The 6932-nt window shown below is 35.3% G+C and overlaps 1 pseudogene; it reads right to left on the bottom strand.

Annotated features, from left to right (window-relative positions):
- Positions 1-397: 397 nt before the first annotated feature.
- On the bottom strand, positions 398-6885 carry LOC114739486 (methionine aminopeptidase 1B, chloroplastic-like; annotated as a pseudogene).
- Positions 6886-6932: the final 47 nt, after the last annotated feature.

The following is a 6932-nucleotide window of genomic DNA, read 5'->3' as shown; positions in this document are numbered from 1 at the left end:
AATATATATACATATTAATTATTTATTAATTATATTATCTTATGTATTATTAATTATGTTGATAAAAAATATATTATTAATAATTTTATTCCTTCAAATTAAAATATATCATAAAATCTATTTTTTTGTAATTATCATATTAACTTATGTATTTTTTTTAGTAATTTGTATATATAAAAAATGCTTCTGATAACAACTATCCAAACACTCTCACTTCTCAGAATCACTTTTTTACAAAATCATTCTTCACAGAATCTATTTTCCAGAATCACTTTTCCAAACCACGGTTTAGTTTCATCCAAACACACCCTTAAGTAGGAAAAGGGAAGATTTCAGAAAACCTATCTATATCTACTCCATGCATCCATGTACATTTTCTTTTGAGAGGGTCCAGGGATTAACATTCGTCAACAATATGCTATAATTATGATTGAGTTGTGCACTGGTTCGAAAATTCATTTTCGTCAACGAACTGAGATTAACGTTACTGGAAAAAGCACATCCTGCTCAGCTTCGTCTACTGTTCCTGTGGCCTATATCCAGAAATCTTTTAAAATTCTCATCTTAAGAAGACTTCCAAGGACCTCCAAATACGAAATTAGACAATCCCTATACATAGTTCATGCCTGCATTGTTTTACAATTCCACAATTTTTTTGAGGCAGGTCCAACTGAAAGCTTTAATGCTTTATGCTAATAGCTTTGACTTGGTGTGTAGCAGAAACTCTACAGTTGTCTTTGCACCTAAGATGGGTACAGAAAGTCAAATAACTCTATAGCCAAAACAAAAAAAAGTCAATTACTCATAAATGCGGACTTCTGAGAGACAGAATCCACTGATAAATCTATTGTAATGAGTTTTTATTAATTCTTTGCACTGACTTTACGTGTGAAGTGTAGACGTAAAAAATTTTTATAAAAGGCTTACCATTGAATCTCTCTATCTCCATGTCACATCTCCACTGTGAGTGCCCTCAACATTGGGATTCTGTAGGGATAGTGACCTTGAGGTTCTCAAGGGGCATTTCACCTGCATGTGCATAAATTCCATGTAAATTTCTCCAGTGGTAGAGTGAAGAACACACAAATTTTACAACTTGCAAAGATGCATAATTTTAAGACTTTAGAAGTGACCTGATCTTTGTGCAAAAAAAGTAGAAGTTACCTCATCAACATGTTGTCAAAATTTCAGCTCCGGTGCGAGTTATCAAAATGGTATGCTCAAACTGTGCAGCGGGACTTCCGTCTTTTGTTACGGCTGTCCAGTTGTCTGGCCATGAAATGCACTCGGTGCTTCCCATTGTAAGAATGGGTTCAGCATTTGATGTTGAACTTTAAGGGTAAAAAAGTAAAATTCAAAGACTTGACACCCAGCTTGACCATTAGAGAGAAGCAGTCTGTATAAACTTTACCGATTGTAAATGTTTGACCTTCTACCATGACACCAGGATTGTCATTACCTGTCAAGCATTAAACAAGACTCTATAATATATAACCGGTCATCACACCTCAAAGGGAAGCAATATACAGGGCTTTTTGGTTTTTTTTTTTTTTTTTTTTGGGTTTTCATGAGATTCTAGCACCGACTTGAAAAGAGGATAAGAATCAGTAAGCACAAGCACCGTTTTACTAGTCTCATTTGTAATAATCAACAAAATTTTTTTGAAGTGAATGACCTGGCACTCTGTATAAAAACAGGAAAATTTTCCCGCCTGAAGTTGAAAATTTAGCACTAACATGCAACTAGGTTCCCCGAATATATAAATGATGGAGCCAACATTAGCTTCTGATACAGTAAATGCAATGAGGAAAATGTCAAATTTAAAAGATCACTTACGGTGATGTAGGATTATTGGCTCCGAATGAAACACTGCTCCCACACCATGCCCAACAAAACGTTCCACTACACCAAAGCCATACTTTTCAGCATGTTCGCTGTAATAACATCTCACAAGGGGGAAAAAATTAAAATCTATAGAGTTACATAGAAAGGATGTCAAAGACTGCGACTCTATAAATAAATGTACAAACTCCTGATATCATATACATTATTTTCGAAATCTTCATTCAAAATACACATCAATGCTTCCACTTCAATAAAATGGCTTTTATTTATATTAAAACCGTCTTTATAGCAAAATTCGTTTAAGTTTCACTAAAACATTTAAATTTAGAAGTGTAAAACTAAAACGCTCAGTAAATCCATAATTTTCTTGGGCAATTTCGTGGATAGTTTCATATTATCTGGATATTTTCAGCCCCAATAGCGACTTTAAACATATATGTATAGAGAACCATATGAGTGTCTGTTTAGGTATCTATTATTCTTTTAAGCATATCTTAGCTAGCTAATAAAATCTTCACGTTTTCCAGTCAAATTGCTTTCATGTCCTTGATCATACTCTCAATCGTACGAAATCAATATAGATGGCTAGAAAAGAGAATTAATCGCCCAAAATAGACACAGTCTTCTACTCTGTGCAATTAACTGTGTCCTTATGCCATAAATTTATCATTTCTAGTTTTTTTGTCACATGATCTTGAATCACAAATAACTCCCTTGATGTTGTGTTTGGTGTTTGATATTCCATGAGGTTTTTATTTTACATTTTAAACTTAAATATTAGCAAGTGTTATGTTGCATGGTGTTTTGTAGTTCATGTGCCAATTTCGAAAAAAGATCTCAGTTTATAGGAAAAAAATCTAGTTTCCCCTTTTGTCCCATGCTATTTTCTTTTTGATATAATCCTTCAGTTATATTTAGCGAAGCTTCAAAGGAAAAAGCAAAATTTCAAGTGCATGCTGGATCAAAATATAACATCTATGCTTCTACAAACTTTTAGGCTTATTTTCTAATAAGGTACGTCATGTGATGAATTCAGCGATGGAAGATAGTGGAGAGGATGCAGAAAAAGTCAAACCGAAAGAGGTTCAGTAACTGCCCATGATAGCAGTTTGTAGGATGCATGTACCCTACCAAGCTAGAGTCTGTACCATCACATGATCAACACAATGATGGAAGATGGTGGAGAGGATGCTGAACAAGTCAAAACAGATTGTAGGATGCATGTATGCCACTACGCTCAAGTCTAGGATCAGTTATCGTGTCAGTTTATGTTGTGTATTTTATTTATTCCAAATTTTAGTCATAAAATTAAAAAGGATAAGGAATCCAGTTAGAGAATGTCTTGTGGAATTCTAGTGAAAATGTATTTGGATCTTCTCTTTGGTCAATTGAAGTTATTAGTGTTTTCAGATGCCGGCACCATTATTTTGAACAGAATTTCTCTTTATAAACCCCGATTCTATCATTTCCGCATAAGATTTTGACAAACTGTACCTGATTCTCTTTCCAATTTGATTAAAACTTGCACCATCCTTGCAAACAGCTATTCCCATCTCCAGGCACTCTTCAGTTACCTGCAACCATCAGATCAAATGATACGACCAATTCATATACTAAATGTTTCCATACGAGGCATTATTAACTGGGGAATCAACATGTAAGATAACAAAAAAAAATACATGAAGAAAGTAATATGCTTTCAATATACAATAGGTTATACTGGCAAAATTTATTTTTCTCCGTAAATATCAGCAACCAATCACTCACCTTAACAAGGCTTTTCATTGCTTCACTGACTTCCCCAAAAAAAATGTCTTTGATGTGTCTCCATGATATCCCTATGACAGCATATAAAATGGGGAAAGATGGATTACTTGGCGTCAACTATAGCAACCAAATGAATCATAATTAATGACCCTCTAGGTAACACATCATGATAGTCAGCAGTATGATGCAACTTTTAACATTATTCAATCTTTGAAAGCATCATATGGAGAAAAGAAGAGAATATGTATAGCTTGCATGATAATAAACAATACAATAACTGGCACAAATAAACCATGGCTAACGTGTTTGAACTTTGAACAAAGGAGATAAAATAAAGAGAACCATAAATAAAGGCCGACAGTCCCATTTAGAAACCAGGAAATTAAACACGCATAAGTAGCTGGTATGATTTGATTCTCTGAGATGAAATATGTTCCAAGCACACATGCATAATCCAGCTAGTTTTACAGAAGATATAACAGAAACTATATGGATATTTCTCAGATATGCACAGATCATTATACTTGTACACTTTGGTTTCCTTTCAATTTTTCTTTATTAATAGGAAAACTCATAGGAAAGGAAAGCTTAAACATCGGTTCAAATTATATCTACCTAAACTCATGTTCAAATACTGATTATATTAATTGCATTGGGAATTGATTCACTAATTAACCACAAAGTGGTTAATCAACTTCTGGCACCAGATAAAATGAAATCTCAAGCGTCAAAGCCAGTGAAAAAAAAAAATGACATCGGAGAAGATTTACATTTTTGAAACTTAACAAATGAATAATAAAGCACTCCCCCAACTTACAGGGATGAAGTAAGTTGACAAACAAGCAAAGGAATCTATTAGATATCCAGGAAATAAAGTAGATAGCAAAACCCAGTTTTGCGTTGCAATTGATTGAAGAAATTTCAGATAGGGATAAAAGCAGTGTTCAAGTAAACCAAAATATATTTATCATTAAGAATAGAGGAGCATACATTCAGGTAGACTGTCACATCTATGTTAATAATGTCACCATTCTGCAAAAGAGATCATTGCTATCACTCATCAGCCATGAGTTATTTGCATAATGAGGATAAACCATACGATAATTCAGTCCTTCAAAACCTGTAGCTGCCGAGAATCAGGAATTCCATGGCACATGCACTCATTAACTGACGTACACACACTTTTTGGAAATCCACCATAGCCAAGAGGTGAGGGATAAGCACCGGCATCTATTATCATCTGATGGACTGCTTTATCAATTTCATCTGTGGTCACAGAAGGCTGACAATATAAACCAAATAGATGTCAGACACAAAGATGAGCGTACTGTGAATTGTGAAGTAGTTGATAAGGAAGGATAGAATAGCATCATGAAAAGGGGGGGGGGGGGGAGGGACCAGGGAGAGAGAGAGAAGATGCCAATTTGTCCTTAAAAAGGGACACTCAATCAGCGTGATGGAAATAAACTTCCTAATGTTCTCGGTTGTAAGTTCTCACCCATGCACGGCAGCTAAATGCTTATCTAACGGATCAAAATAACTGACATAATTTACAGTCCAATAAAGGCCATCAGACTATTCTATGGCTGGGAAGAGAAAAATCTTTCACACTTCCCCCAAAAAACCCAAAGTCAAGTGGAGGCTACGCCAAGATATCTGGAGGCATGTAATATCAAGTTCTTTTATAAGAAGCTGAAAATTTTTTTGAAGTACATGCTGTCAAGACATCATGGTAATTATGATGATGGAAGGGTACGCCAATATGTGAAATATAATCATTAATATGCACACAGGCACATAATATCACATCACAGATTGTGTAGCTGTCCATAAGTCCTAATCCTATAATATACAGAAATAATTGGAGCAGTAATGAAATGAACTCTGACATGAAGGAGAAATTGAATCTCAGATAAATGCATGATTTATAACAAATGTTTGAATGATAAAATCCTACCCTAACGAGAGTTCCTGCATGGTTTAGGACACGAGCGGCAAGCTCACATGCAGCCCTCATGCAAGCAATGCCTTCAGAATCATGAATTTGATACTCACTGGAGATTTCAGGCAGTATATCCGAACCTACATAAGGAGGCCTTGGAATGTGATCAGGGACAGACAAACGTGGTGATAATTTTCCACGCCTTAGTGGAGGCCTTCTTCTAGGCTTTGTAACACCGAGTTCACGTTCTCTAGACATAACATACAAGGAGTTGGAAGCTACAAAAAAACATCACTGGAATGTTTTTTCTTTTATATACCTTTATTCAGATATTGAAAACAAACAAACAATCGCAAAAGTTCTTTTTTTTTTTTTTAAGAGGAGCATGCAATAAACTTCTTATTTTCACCTTACATTTCTAGATTTGCTGTGACAAAAACATGTAAGATGAAAAAAACAGCGTGGGGAAAATGGATTGTTGAAAGTGAGGTTTCCCACATGCTCTATTTCTATGCAAGACACGCCGTGGAATGTTATCAAGTCAAAAAAAAAAAAAACGAAAATCACAGTCGTCACATCAAATGAAATGTCGACTGAGAGCTTGCTTTTTATATATATCATAGAAATCCATTCAATCCCTTTGTATGCAAAGAAATTTTAAAAAACAGTTATAATTGTCCCAAAACTTCACCCCCTCCAGCCACCCACCCACCCAATTCTTTTCGTCAAATTCCATGGAGCATATTTCATAAAAGAATTACATCTCATAAACAGATGAGAAAACTGCATTAAGAACGAAAGTCTGACATACCAACTTAATAAACACTTCAACATCAGACATTTGGATATATAAAGTGAACACGCAAGTTCAATCAGCTACAGACAGAGTAAGGCTTTGCCGAAATTGTACCTTTTGATTCTCATTGCCTCCTGCAATCCCGACAGCCTCTTGGAGAAAATCGCAAGCTGCCTTTTAGAAGGTGACTGGTTTCCTGGAAACAAAGAAAACCATCAAATAGATATCCTCTATTGAACCATCAGAAGACGTGAACAAGAAAAGAAAGAATTCCAAAACCTCCCCAAAAACAGAATCCAAACAAACTCTGAATTGAATTCACTGCGCAAAAAATCTGAAAAAGAATGTGACTTGGAGTTGAAAAAGTGAACGAACCAGAGAAAGAAGAGCGTGAGAAGTTGAGAGAAGTTCCCATACAGCTCGATGAGGATGATGATACTTCCCCATGAAGGGAAGTTGAAAACCTCAGAAATGCACTGTGAGCAAGCGAAGCACTGGACACCATTCTGCTAGAAGGATTGAACAAGATAACAGAATCAATCGAGATTGGAAGTTCTCCTTCAAGGCAATACATCTCGCCCA

Source organism: Neltuma alba, unplaced genomic scaffold (assembly GCF_004799145.2).
Source record: "Neltuma alba isolate B1F8T4 unplaced genomic scaffold, ASM479914v2 tig00002853_pilon, whole genome shotgun sequence".
In the NCBI taxonomy this organism is placed as follows: domain Eukaryota; kingdom Viridiplantae; phylum Streptophyta; class Magnoliopsida; order Fabales; family Fabaceae; genus Neltuma; species Neltuma alba.
The sequence above is the reverse complement of the archived record's forward strand: the minus strand, read 5'-3'. Positions and strand labels throughout refer to the sequence as shown.